Source organism: Bubalus kerabau, chromosome 7 (genome assembly GCF_029407905.1).
Source record: "Bubalus kerabau isolate K-KA32 ecotype Philippines breed swamp buffalo chromosome 7, PCC_UOA_SB_1v2, whole genome shotgun sequence".
Taxonomy (NCBI): Eukaryota; Metazoa; Chordata; class Mammalia; order Artiodactyla; family Bovidae; genus Bubalus; species Bubalus kerabau.
This window is the reverse complement of record NC_073630.1, coordinates 99,092,742-99,107,034: the sequence shown is the minus strand read 5'-3', so window position 1 is coordinate 99,107,034 and position 14,293 is coordinate 99,092,742. Positions and strand designations below refer to the sequence as shown.

General features: G+C 43.0%; 1 non-coding gene across 1 annotated transcript; it reads right to left on the bottom strand.

Moving 5' to 3' along the window:
- Positions 1-919: 919 nt before the first annotated feature.
- On the bottom strand, positions 920-991 carry TRNAC-GCA (transfer RNA cysteine (anticodon GCA)). Its single transcript has one exon. It is a non-coding gene; the product is annotated as a tRNA-Cys (tRNA).
- Positions 992-14,293: the final 13,302 nt, after the last annotated feature.

Below are 14,293 nucleotides of genomic sequence, written 5' to 3'. Positions count from 1 at the left end.
GTTACTAGCAACTTCCTAAAACTTCAGGACAGGAAACAATAAAGGATGCTATATCCAAATAGAAGCTCCAAGGATAACTTAGCTGGATAGACTGTAATTCCTGAAGTTAAAATTAGCCAGGTCACCTTACTCTTACGGAAAAAAACCCTGGGGAACCTGGCAACCAAATAAATAGATAGGAACTTCCTTCCCATTAATAAGCTTCTTTCAGTTCTGTGCTGAAACATTACTCCAAAGACATGCACTTACTAACTCGCTAACACTGCTTTCTAAACCAAGTTTGGGCACTGTCCTAATTATTACAAAGATCCTGAGCTTAATAACTATAAATACGTATTATAGAGATATACGCTCAACATATTAGAATTGAAAATGTCTTATAAGTCATGTCACTCAACCTTACTTTTTTTTTTAGATGAGGACAGGGTTCAGAGCTGTGACTTGCCAAAGCTCAGTCAGCTATATTCACACTGGTTGCTTACTATATATTACTGAATTTTTGTGGGTGGTAAATGTTTTTAATATTTAGCTGTAAATGCTTTTGTCACTTTTGCTAAATATCTTTGATAAAAATAAAGTTCAGCTTTACCACTCAGCATTTAGTATATGGATATCAGACATAAGAGACCGGGGTTCAATCCCTGGGTCAGGAAAATTCCCCAGAGGAGGGCACAGCAACCCACTCCAGTATTCTTGCTTGGAGAATCCCATGGACAGAGGAGCCTGGTGGGCTACAGTCCATAGGGTCACAAAAAGTCAGACAGGACTGAAGCGACTTAGCACATAAAATGAGTGAAGTCACTCAGTCGTGTTCGACTCTTTGTGACCCCACAGATTGTAGCCTACCAGGCTCCTCAGTCCATGGAATTTTCCAAGCAAGAGTACTGGAGTGGGTTGCCATTTCCTTCTCCAGAGGATCTTCCCAACCCAGGGATTGAACCCGGGTCTCCTGCATTGCAGGCAGACGCTTTACCATCTGAGCCACCAGGGAAGCACATAAGTAATAACTAAATAAAAGTAAGGAATATATAAAAGTCAGAAATGGTATTGCAGCTGAACTTGGAAAATATCCTTTCACTAACAAAGCAGAATTATTTATGATTCAAAAACATTTAAAAACATTTCTTGTACTAACAATTTTGTAGTTAAAAATCTAAATTACAAGCCAGTGATTCTGCTTATTTTCCACTAGGTGGCAATATATCTTTTTCTTTACAGTTTAAATGTGTTTTCCAGGGTATGATGAAAATACTTCTTGGAGTAGTTTTCCTTCTTAGTTGACCCAACTGAAATGAAGACTTAAAGAAATCCTAAGAAAGAGAGGTAAGAAATTTGGGATGTACTAGGATAGGGGACAGAATTGTCTAATAAAACCCAGAAATAAAATGAATAAATTTTGCTTCACATAGGCTCTTATTAAAATTTAGATTAAATTTATATGACCACATTAAAAATTTGGTAGTGATTTATTGTTACATTGAAATCAGGTTTGTTATTTATTATTAGTAGCAAAAAGCACGAAATTTTCTTAGTCCTGCTTAAAACATCATCTTCAAGATGAGGTCATAGTATTCTCAACTATAATACGTATTTCCATAGCCTATCTCCAATCAAGACTTTGAAAAGAAATACACATTAAGTCACAGTGACTCAGTGGTAAAGGATCCACCTGCCAATGCAGGAGACATAAGAGACGCAGGTTAAATGCCCAGGTCAGGAAGATCTGGGTAGGAAATGGCAACCCACTCCAGCATTCTTGCCTGGAGAATTCCATGGACAGAGGAGCCTGGCGGGCTACAGTCCATGGCATTGCAAAGAGTTGGACACAACCGAGCCACTAACACATGCACACTAGAGATAAGTTGGTTCTGAATGAATAATAAGACAAATACTATTTTCTTTAATTAAAAAAATGTTATTTATTTACTTTTGGCTGTGCTGGGTCTTTGTTGCTGCATAAGGGCTTTGTCTAGTTGCAGTGCATGGGCTTCTCACTGCTGTGGCTTCTCTTTTGCAAAGCACAGGCTCAAGCTCTATGGCATGGCTTCAGTAGTTGTGGGCACAGGCTTAGCTGCCCCATGGCATGTGGAATCTTCATGAACCAGGGACCGAACCTGCCCTGGCAGGTGGATTCTTTACCACTGGACCACCGGGGAAGTCCAATATTTTCTGTAAAGTCATAGAATTTTCAGTAAACTGTTTGACTTTATATATATATATATATAATTTTTTTTTTTTTTTTTTAGCTTTCGAGGGCTATCATAACAAAATACCACAGACTGGAGGAAATTTATTTTCTCTCAGTTCTGGAAGTTAGAAGTCCAAGGTCAAGATGTTGGCAGGGTTGGTCTCGTCTGAGGCTTCTTTCCGTGGCTCCCAGGAAGCAGTCTTCTGTGTCCTCACACGGTTGAATCCCTGTGTTGTGTATGTCTAAGTCTCTTTATACAAGGCCTCCCGTCATGGTGGATTAGAATCCACCCCTAAGATCCTATTTTAATTACCTCTTTAAAGTCTATCTGAAAATACAGGCACATTCTGCGATACTAAGGGTTAGGAACTCAACACATGAATTTCACGGGGGGATGACAATGCAGACCATAAGGACTAGTAAAAGTACACACAGAATGCCCCGTTTTCTAAACTGTGGTGTGGTGGTGGACCCAAAAATCCTAGCTTGGAGGTCTGAGTTCTAGAGCCAAGGAAGGATCTTAGAGATAATCTATTTCACTGATTCTTCACGCTTGCCAGACATAAGAACTTTCAAAGCACACCAACGCCTGATCCCAGACCCAGACATTCTGGTGAATTAATTTGGGATGGCACCAGTCATGAACATTTTAAAAAACTTCCCAATTATTTCTGAGACCTGAGCAGAGAATCACTAATTTAAAATGCTTATTTATAATATTTATTTGGCTGTATCAGGTCCTTGTTGTGGCATTCCAGCTCTAGTTCTCGGATCAGGGATGGAACCCAGACCCCCTACATTGGGAACGTGGAGTCATAATCACTGGGCCACCTGGGAAGTCCCAAGAATCACTGATTTTAGATAAATATTTCCCAGAAGTGATTAGAGAATCACCCAATAGGTTTATGAACATGGAAATTCCTATACATGGGCCATTGCTGCCTTCATTCTGAATCTCCAGAAATGGAGCCAAGTCCATTTATCAAGTGCCCTAGGAATTATTATGAACCCCAAAGTCTGAGAAGCTCTGAACTAGTTTTCACCCTCTCATCTTACAGGTCAAAGGGCTGAGGCTCCGTGAAGTTAGTTTATCCAAGGTCACCCAGCTAGAGAAAGGCAGAACCAGAAGGAGATTAGATGTTAGATCTCTTGAAACCTAATCTAATTTTTTTAGCTGGATTCTCTGTGCTGGTAAAGCACTGTGTGGACGTTAAAACGATCTTGCAGCTCTGGTCCCAGTCCTAAACTGCAGCTACCCTTGAATTCAGGCATGTTCTGACAAATCTGGAAGCCCAATAGGATCATTACAGTGATATTTCCATTAAAAAGGTTCCAGGAGCCTGTATTGTGTTCAGGGACAATGGGCAGCATCAGCACTGATGGGTTATTGTGAATTCAGCCTTCTACCCTGCTGCCAGGCCCCGCTGGCCTCACCTCCTCAGATGCAGGCCTGAGTCCTGGGTGGCAAATTCAGGGAGGTGAAGCCAGTGGAGGAGACTGTTGCCCTGGCACCAGCGGTAGCAGCAGGAGTTGGTGGCTTAGAATCACTCGCCGTCAGAAAGCAGCAGTCTCTTTTCAGTCATCGGCTGGCAGAGGAGCAGCAGTTGTTGACGGGTGAGCTGGAACAGCAGCTCAAGAGATTTTCAATTCTGTTGCTACAATCCATCCAAAATCCATGGGCAAAGAGAGCTCTTAGGAGCTTGGTGTCAGGCTGTGAGCTGGTGGAGGCTGTGGACACACATACAAATAAGTTGTGACATGATTTTAGACAACCTAATGTATCAGAATCCAAAAAATAAGCATCAAATCCCTCAAGAGGTGATAATCCATGTATATTGAATTCTTTTCCATAAAGATGTAGCTTGAAGGTTTTGTTTAACAGAGGCTTTCTTATGCATTTAGGGGCTTCCGGGTGGCGCTAGGGGTAAAGAACCTGCCTGCCAATGCAGAAGATGTAAGAGATGCGGGTTCAATCCCTGGGTCTGGAAGATCCCCTGGAGGAGGGCATGGCAACCCACTCCAATATTCTTGCCTTGAAAATCCCATGGACAGAGGAGCCTGATGGGCTACAGTCCATAGAGTTGCACAGAGTCGGACACGACTGAAGAGACTTAGCATGTGCTCTTATGCATTTATATTTTGTTGTTACTGTTCAGAATAACCAGACTTGAAAGAGAAAAGAACAACAAAATGTTGACATGTTATGAAACACCAGAAATGGGGGGCGGGTATGGATCTGAAACTAAGATAGACGTCACTGAAGAGTTTTTTAATTTAGTGTATAATTCAGTTTAGCCTCAGTATTTCAGTACGGTTCAGTCGCTCAGTCGTGTCCAACTCTTTGCAACCCCATGGACTGCAGCACACCAGGCCTCCCTGTCCATCACCAACTCCCAGAAAAAACTCAAACTCATGTCCATCCAGCTGGTGATGCCATCCAACCATCTCATCCTCTGTTGTCCCCTTCTCCTCCTGCCTTCAATCTTTCCCAGCATCAGGGTCTTTTCAAATGAGTCAATTCTTTGCATCAGGTGGCCAAAGTATTGAAGTTTCAGCTTCAGCATCAGTCCTTCCAAAGAATATTCAGGACTGATTTCCTTTAGGATGGACTGGTTGGATCTCCTTGCAGTCCAAGGGACTCTCAAGGGTCTTCTCCAACATCACAGTTCAAAAGCATCAATTCTTCAGTGCTTGGCTTCCTTTATAGTCTAACTCTCACGTTCATACATGACTACTGGAAAAACCATAGCTTTAACTGGATGGAACTTTGTTGGCAAAGTAATGTATCTGCTTTTTAATATGCTGTCTAGGTTGGTCATAACTTTTCTTCCAAGGAGTAAGTGTCTTTTAATTTCATGGCTGTAGTCACCATCTGCAGTGATTTTGGAGCCCAGAAAAATAAAGTCTATCACTGTTTCCACTGCTTCCCCATCTATTTGCCATGAAGTAATGGGACCAGATGCCATGATCTACGTTTTCTGAATGTTGAATTTTAAGCCAAGCTTTCACTCTCCTCTTTCACTTTCGTAAAAAAGCTCTTTAATTCTTCTTTACTTTCTGCCATAAGGGTGGTGTTATCTGCATATCTGAGGTTATTGATATTTCTCCCTGCAGTCTTGATTCCAGCTTGTGCTTCATCCAGCCCAGCATTTCTCATGATGTACTCTACATATAAGTTAAATAAGCAGGATGACAATATACAGCCTTGATGTACTCCTTTCCCTATTTGGAACCAGTCTGTTGTTCCATGTCCAGTTCTAACTGTTGCTTCCTGACCTGCATAAAGATTTCTCAAGAGGCAGGTCAAGTGGTCTGGTATTCCCAACTCACAAAATGTGGTCCACTAGAGAAGGGAATGGCAAACCACTTCAGTATTCTTGCCTTGAGAACCCCACGAACAGTATTTCAGAGACATAGCAATTTTCTAGACTGAGGACACATCTGTTTTAATTTAAGTTTCTATAGGACTGGTTGCTGTTCTAACCCTGCAGTGTGTTTCTCAAAGTGTGGATCCAGAACCACCTGCTCTAGAATTACCTAATGATTATCTACAATGCAAGATTCTCATGCTTGTTGTTGCTGTTGTTCAGTCACTAGGTCAGGTCCAACTCTGCAACTCCATGGGCTGCAGCAGGTCAGGTCCCTTTGTTCTCCACTATCTCCCAGAGTTTGCGCAAATTCATGTCCATTGAGTCTATGATGCTATCTAAACATCTCATCCTCTGCAGCTCCTTCTCATGAAATCTACCCAATTTCTAGAGATGAGTTTGAGAATCTGCATTTTTCACAGCTACCTAGGTGATTTAATGAGATCACTCCTTCTAGGGTGTCTATAATGTCTGAAGTTATTACAGAAGTTGTTACCTGAGGTCCCCTTTTCCTCAGTATCCTTACCTGATTTTTCCAGTTGACCGTGCTCTTGGGTCCCTGAGTTCAGTTCAGTTCAGCTCAGTTCCTCAGTCGAGTTCGACTCTTTGTGACCCCATGGACTGCAGCACATCAGGCTTCCCTAACCATCACCAACTCTGGGGGCCTACTCAAACTCATGTCCATCATGCTGGTGATGCCATCCAACCATCTCATCCTCTGTCATCCTCTTTTCCTTCTGCCTTCAATCTTTCTCAGAATCAGGGTCTTTTCCAATGAATCTGTTCTTTGCATCAGGTGGCCAAAGTATTGGTCCCTGAGTAGGCTGTCATAAATAGTTGATATGACAAAGACTCTGAAACGGTACTTATTAAAATTTAAATTTTTTATTCTGCAGTGTGTTCAAAGAAAAGCCACCATCCCCAAAAAGAGAGAGATTTGTGCTATCTGCAGTCCCAAGCCCCTGTTTTTGAGCTGTTATAAAATTGGCTTAATACCAAAGAAGATGTGTTTTGACTATTGGAAAGATTTAAGAAATTCAGATGTGAGCTTCTGGCAATCATGTAACTTGATGAAACTTGTCTTATACCATGTCATTCCCTTTACTATGCACAGAGTTAGTTTTTTGCCATTCCCTTTACTATGCATGGAGTTAGATGTTTGAAAGGTAGGTTTTCTAAATATTTCCCTGGTTTTAAGTTTAGGCATGTTTGGAGGCTTATAATATGCACTTTCGAGTGCAGTCTCAAAATCAGAGATCTCTAATTTGAAAGCAGTTTCAGGCATTATCACCCCCAGAAGGGGAGTACCTCTACATACCAATGCCTCATCTTTCCTTAGGTTGTTCCAAAATTAGAAATTAAGTCCCCAAATGCAAATGAGGTAAAAGAAAATGCTTTCAAATAAATTCAAACTTTTTTGTCTTACTACTGATTCATACTGGTGGGAATTTTCTATACCATCTCTTTGCTGGAGGGGAAAGGACTAAGGGAGATCTGACAAAGTCAAATGGCAGAAGCAACTGAGGATGAAGCGTTCTGAGATGGAATTCAGAGAGCAGATTATATGTTCATGAAGATAAACTTCATGGCATTCACTATTGACTTCTATCCAGCCCTGCTAAAGTAAACAGTTTAACTTATACTTTCTCCAAAATATTTTAATGTAGAAGTCTAAGTGACTCTTCTTTCTAGGAGAGACCCTGCAGAGATATTCCTTTCCTTTTCTTTTCTCCACCTTCATTTGCCTCCTACACTGGAACCTCTGAACCTAGAGGAGCCTATGGATACTTGGATTTTTCTAACTGTGATTTGCATCATTTTGGGGGCTGGGTGTCGCTGTTTGGCTATGTTTTCCTTTTTCAAAGACCCAGTGAAATCTGGCCAGAGGGGAAAACAGATCTTAACTCAATTGTTTTGAAGGGGAAAAGCCATCAAATGCTTTTTTTTTTTTTTTAAGTTTCACACTTCACCAAAAAATTACTAAACACAGAAAAAGCTACTTTGAGTTCTACAAGCAATGGTGTAACACAGGCACACCCAATAGAGATGAATCCCTAAAGAAAAGTATAATCATGCTACACTTTTCCAGATTCCAACCCCCACAGCTGATGTGCTCTGGGATGTTGCTCAAGGGTGGGACTGTTTTCTGGATTTCTCCCCTAAAATCCACATCCCTGCCTTTCTTCAGGAAAAAAAAAAAAAGCAAAAACAAAACATGATGGGGACAAAAGAAATTTGGAATCAATGGCTAGACATCTGAAGTGAAGGGCTGAAGATCTGATAGAGTTAGTCTCTTTCTTCCTGTGGTTTTTTCCCTTCCAAATCTCATTCCTATTCTTGGTTTACAAAGGCTCTTAATATTTCCTTGAAAAATTTACTCCCTGGAGAATTTGAGAAAGAGAAGATAGCATAGGCATCCATCCTTCAAGTGTCCATTTTAACAGAGGGGAAATGCACAATTAAATAATGCATTCTAGCTCAAAATACATTTTAAAACACTGAACAACATAAGCTGGAGTCAGTTGTTCAATTGCTAAGTCACGTCCGACCTTTTGCTACTCCAAGAACTGCAGCACTCCAGGCTTCTCTGTCTTTGACCAGTTCCCAGAGTTTGCTCAGACTCATGTCCACTGAGTTGGTGACGCCAACCAATTTAATTCTCTGTCATCCTCTTCTCCTCTTCTCTTCAATCTTTCCCAGCATCAGGGTCTCATATCCAATGAATCAGCTCTTTTTATTAGGTGGCCAAAGTATTGGAGCTTCAGCTTCAGCATCAGTCCAAAACATGAGCTGGAGTCAGAGTTCCCCTCCAAGATATTGACTCATGGATTAGTATCATTCATGGATCTCCATGATCTGCAGACCCAGAGTTGTCTTCATTAAGCACTAAGACATCTTTCTAAGCAAGATGCCATTTGTTACATGGTACTCAGGAAGAGAAATGGGCTACTGTTCTGCGTTTTGTTCATCTTTTCTACAGCAAGGGAAATGATAACTAGCCCTCCTCTTACAGCCATTTTCACTCCTGGTGTTTTGCTTACACGTAACTTTTAAGTACTGGGAACATACTGTACTTACCATTTAAGATTATTCTGGCTAAGACAATTAAAACTACATACCCCTGGATGGATCTGTAAGCTTGCTTGATTTTACTTCTTGAATATTTTTCCAGTGACCCTTCTGTAATTTTAGGACATAGGAAGAAACATTGAGTAGTTAAATACACATCCACAAAACCAAACCAGCTGTTACTCCCACCTCTGCTTACAAATGAACAAAGATCATTAAAGAAAGTCAAGGCCACAAAAGACTTGTTATAGAGGAAGGTACCTGAGGATTTCTTATAGAAGTTCCTGACCATCTGAGGAAGATAAGTTGAGGCTAATTTCTTTCTCCAACTGGGAAGTCTATCGTGTGTGATAGTATGAAAAGCTTCTACATGAATGATTTTATTTGCTTTTCAAGACACATCTATATGATAAGCTCACAGGTAGAATTATTCACAAGCTCAAGTAAACTGAGATGCATAGATGGAAAGGCCACAGAACTCCAAGCAAGCTTTCTGACTTAGGAGGCACTATTCTTTCCATTACTTTATGGTATTGAATCTCAGCTTTCTGTTCCTAGATGACAGTCATACCAACCACACAGTTTTAAAACTTGATGGAGTAGAATCCTTACTAGGCTTCTTCCTGGGTAGGTTGTGAGAATTATACCAAGTCAATATGTGAAAAGTACTTAGAATAGTGTCTACCAGTTCTGTGTCTACGTGTGTACTAGAATGGATATGTACATTTGTATATATAATACACGTGTGTACATAATATATACATATATAAGTGTAAATATATATTATGTGTGCAAACATGTACACACATACATTCTAGTACATACACACAACTTGACAACAGATGCACACGTGCGTGCTAAGTTGCTTTAGTCATGTCTGACTCTCTGCGGCCCTATGAACTGTAGCCCTGCAGGCTCCTCTGTCCATAGGATTCTCAGGCAAGAATACTGGAGTGGGTTGCCATTCCCTCCTTCAAGGGATCTTCCAGACCCAGGGATTGAACCCACACCTCTTATGTCTCCTGCATTGGTAGGTGGGTTCTTTACCACTAGTGGCACCTGAGAATCCCTGAAAAGGCATATGTAAATAACAATTATAACCAGATTAGCTATTCAAGTAGAACAGCTTACCAGATCTCTAACCCTCAGTTTAGTTCAGTTCAGTTGCTCAGTTGTGTCCAAATCTTTGTGACCCCATGGACTGCAGCACGCCAGGCCTCCCTGTCCATCACCGACTCCTGGAGTTTACTCAAACTCATGTCCATTGAGTCGGTGATGCCATACAACCATCTCTTCCTCAGTTGTCCCCTTCTCCTCCCTCCTTCAATCTTTTCCAGCATCAGGGTCTTTTCAGATGAGTCAGTTCTTCACATCAAGTGGCCGAAGTATTGGAGTTTCAGCTTCAGCATCAGTCCTTCCAGTGAACACCTAGGACTGATCTCCTTTAGGACTGGGTGGATCTCCTTGCAGTCCAAGGGGCTCTTAAGAGTCTTCTCCAACACCACAGTTCAAAAGCATCAATTCTTCAGCACTCAGATTTCTTTATAGTCCAACTCTCACATCCATACATGACTACTGGGAAAACCATAGCTTTGACTAGACGGACCTTTGTTGGCCCTAGAGAGTTTTAAAAAATAAAAATTTAAAAGAACTTTCTCTTTAGTTTCTTCATCCTCTTGCTCTGGAGAATAGCTATGTTTCTAAAAGTTTTAAGTCCAATTTAAAGTTTTTAAAAAAAGTAAAATTTGCCTTAGGAATAGGATCTGTGAAGCCGAGAGGCTGAGAACACCCCTTCTGCCCACCTAGGCCGGTCACAGTCAGCAGGCATTCTGCCTCAATATTCTAGGCTCCTGGCCCACCTGTCAGCCAAAACGCATTTAGAAGAGGAAAAGGAGGTAGGCCAGCTCCTCATTCTATTCCCAGTTCAGCTTCCGGGCAGGCTTAATTTTCTCCATCCCTTGGAGCTACTTTCGCACCTTCAAGGAAAGACAGCATTTCAAAGCAAAGACACAAGCACATCAGTATAAGGACAGAAGAACATCAGACTGACTGCTTCCTCTCCTAGGAGGAATTTTTCGGGAGGTGACACACATGAGTGTTTGTTCGTATATGGGGGCGGAGGGAGTGTCTGTTTTGCCGGGGGGGGGGGGGGAGGGGGGGCGGGGACTGGCATTTGCTCATCTCTTTGATGAGCAAGGTAGGGTGTGCAGTAGTCCTTAAGGCTCATTCAATCAAATCGACTAAGCAGTCTCCCCTTGGGCTGGGGCAACCAGCTTAGGAGTCGGTTGCCTGAATGGTTGAGAATCATCCGGCGGGGGAGGTTTCCTAATAAAACTCGAGGAATGATCTCAAATCTCCAGAAGTACTTAAGAGACGGAATAGAGTGTGAAAGTGATGGAGGGGTGGAGGGAAGGGAAAACGGGAGATATCAAAGAATGAGCGAAACCGATTCCAGCACACGGGATTGGGCGAAGGTAAGGGGCGTGGGGAGGAAGGAAAATCTAAAAGCTCAGGGCGGATCCTTGGCCGTCGCGCTTGCCTGCTGTCCCTCGCTGGGTCCTTGGTGGTTCCCTTATGTGCCCTGTCTCCGCACTGCAGAGCGCTGAAGGCTTCGGACTCGGACGCGTGTGCCTTGCCAAGCGCACCTGGCCCGGCACTCCAATCGTGGACTCTTCCACTCGAGCCAGCTGCACCGGCCTGGTTGGTGGAGCGGAGTCTGGGCCGATAGTGCGTGGAGAAACCCCTGACTCACGGGGCGAGGCCGCTTTCGGGGTCCTCGGAATCCGGGAGGAGAGGTTGCTCTTCCCAGTCGTTTTCTGGGTACGGGTGGTCCCGGGTGTTCCAGGTTTCGGCGCTGGGATGATGCTCACTAAGAGACAAGCTGCAGGGAGGGTAAACTTAATAGAAGACAAGAAGCGGGTGCTACACAGAGGTTCAGACGCGGGTGTGAGGGGGAAAGGCTCAACCCTGTTGGACCCACTCCCTCCATTCCCACCGCCGCGCCAGGCGGCGGCGACACGTCTATGTTGGCTGGCGCGCCGGTGTGACGGCTACACTGGTAGTCTGGGCCTCAGAGAGCCGCAGAGCGTAGAAGTGGGCCCAGGACTCAGGCCCAGGACCCTGGGAACTATCCCCGGTGGGTCCGGTTTCAGTTTTGGCTCCCCAGTGCCTGAGAACTGGTGCAGAGATGCGCGTGCATTCTTTCCCCAGCCCTCCGGTTCCCGCACGCCGGTGAGATTCGGCTACACCCTGTAAACTCATCTTGGGAAATAGACGCGTTCCCCTCCTACTCACAAACGCCAGAAGACGAGAGGGGTTCGCGATCCACGCAGAGAGCGCGCTCGGAGATTCCAGACACTAGGAGCCGGGTCATTTCCAAGCAATCTGCCCTTGACTGGGGACACAGCAAATGCTCGTGCGGCAGCCGCTTGAGTTGCCTTTTCCCCAGTCCGTAGGACCTGGCAGGCACTCGGAGCGCAGGCCACCTGCCTGGACTTCATGGCACCAGCCTACTCCAAGCCTGCATGACCCTATGACCTTGTTTCCCCCGCAGCTGTGTGTAGACATTTACGCCAATGGCTTCAGCCGGCAACCTCAGCTAGCTTGGCAGATGGGTGGGATTATGGAATTTTAGAAACTCTCATCCGAGAAAGTTGATACATCCAAACGCTTGAAAATGCAACATTAAAACATTTCTCAGTTTGCCTTGGCTGAAGGCAAAACTAGCTTTGGGCATCCTTCCCCTACTGCTTCCCGCCCAAAAAACGTCTCCTAGGTAGATTGTTCAGCAAAACTGCCCAGCCCTAAAGTGTCTGCCACTCACACAGCTACCTGATCGCCTGGGCATTGGCTCAGTCAAGGTTCAGTTTTCTTCCTGAGTGAGTGTTTAATTACCATACAAAAGAAAACACAGGAGAAGCTCCAAAGTGTCTACACGTATCCTTAAAAAAAAAAAAAAAAGATTCTAGACTATGCTGCTGCTACTGCTGCTAAGTCGCTTCAGTTGTGTCAGACTCTGTGTGAGCCCATAGACGGCAGCCTTAGACTATGGAGAAGTCCTTTTCAAGAAGCAGTATTTACTTACTGTTTCTTTAGATTTGAGTTCACCTTTGACTACCCAACAGGTAATCTAGCCACCATAGTGAAAGGAAGATTCTGGAAGGGTGGGATAGAAATGAAGGTGCATTCAAGGTTTGTGTTTGTTATTGGGTTTTTGTTTTTAAAGTTAGGCCCCAGGCAACCTTGATTGGTTGACTTGGTGGTTGGTTGGCTTGTTTTTAAGAAACTTTTGATCTAGGAATTCACTAGTGTTCTAGGCATGGATAATTTGGTCAGTCTCTTGAGCGTTGTGATTTAAGGATCTTTGAGGTCCACCTTCTATTTGTTCCCAAATATCTTTCTGATTTCTTGCCATCAAATTTGCTCCAAACCAATCTTGCTTTTTTCTCTAGAAAGTCTTCTTTAGATTTAATTGGAGCCTGATTAGCCTGTTAGAAAAAGCAACTCCCCAGTGCTAAAAGTACTTTAAAGATAGCAGAACCTGTATCACTCATTGCACAGATAAGAAAAGCAAAATGCAGATAAAGTAATGATACCAACAATAATGATGCAAGTCCTACTAATCATGCAGAGCAGAAACAGAACAGGAATTTTGGACTGTTCTTCTCATCACATCTTGCTGGGGATTAGTGTTTCAGATAATCAGACTGTTGCTTAGGAAAAACTGAGAGCAGGTCTCAAAGAAATGTAGCACAAAAAGTACTTGGGTAATCTTAAGAAGTCAACCTATTTTTTCACCCATCTCAGTGGTCACACTATGGATCCATCTCTGCCCTACCCCTAGTCTCTGTTTACCTAATTGTAACTTGCTATGTAGTCCCCTTAAGATAATGAAGTCTTTAAAATCCTTTTAGGGAAGGCCATTGAAGGTCTGCAATAAGACCTTGTACAAGTCTCCCATTTCAGAACTTTTCACAAATACTCTCCTTCTGACATAGGGGAGGGTTGGCAAGACATGAAGGAATTAAAAATGGGAAGGAACACCTCCTCTGATATACATAAACCAGTGTAGTATTGGTTACTAGAGCATCTGTAGAATGACTACTCTGAAGATGCCCATGGATTAAGTGCATGCTACCCTGAGACTTAAAGGACCATTTGGTTTTGATCTACTGATTTCTACATACCACATACACTTACATACATACACTATTTAAGAACTATTATCAATATATGAAGAGTACAGAGGGATTTTTCATAAGACGAAGGGCAGGGAGAAGAGGAAATTTATTAGGTCTGTATTGTAATACTTCAGGGCTAGTTTTTTCCAGAGGCTGTGCAGCTATTCAGAACTTTAGAGGGCCTTGCAATACATAGACTACCATGGTCATTTCACCTTAGTTTCTGGAGAAACTCTCCCAAGGGTCTCTTAATGACTAATGACAGAAAGCCAAAGGGTTCTAGAGCACAAGATACCCCTCCATGCAAGCATCACTAGTAAGAACCAAAAGTGGGCTTTTCACCTGTTGTCCCTGATCCAGGTCTGAAAATCGTTTGTCTTTTGGCCACTTGTGAAGATGCTACTTATCCTGCTGCTGAAAAGAATGTTGACATCCCAGACACTGGTTAGCTTCATGGCAGGCATCTTAGTTTAAATGATTTGTGCTTT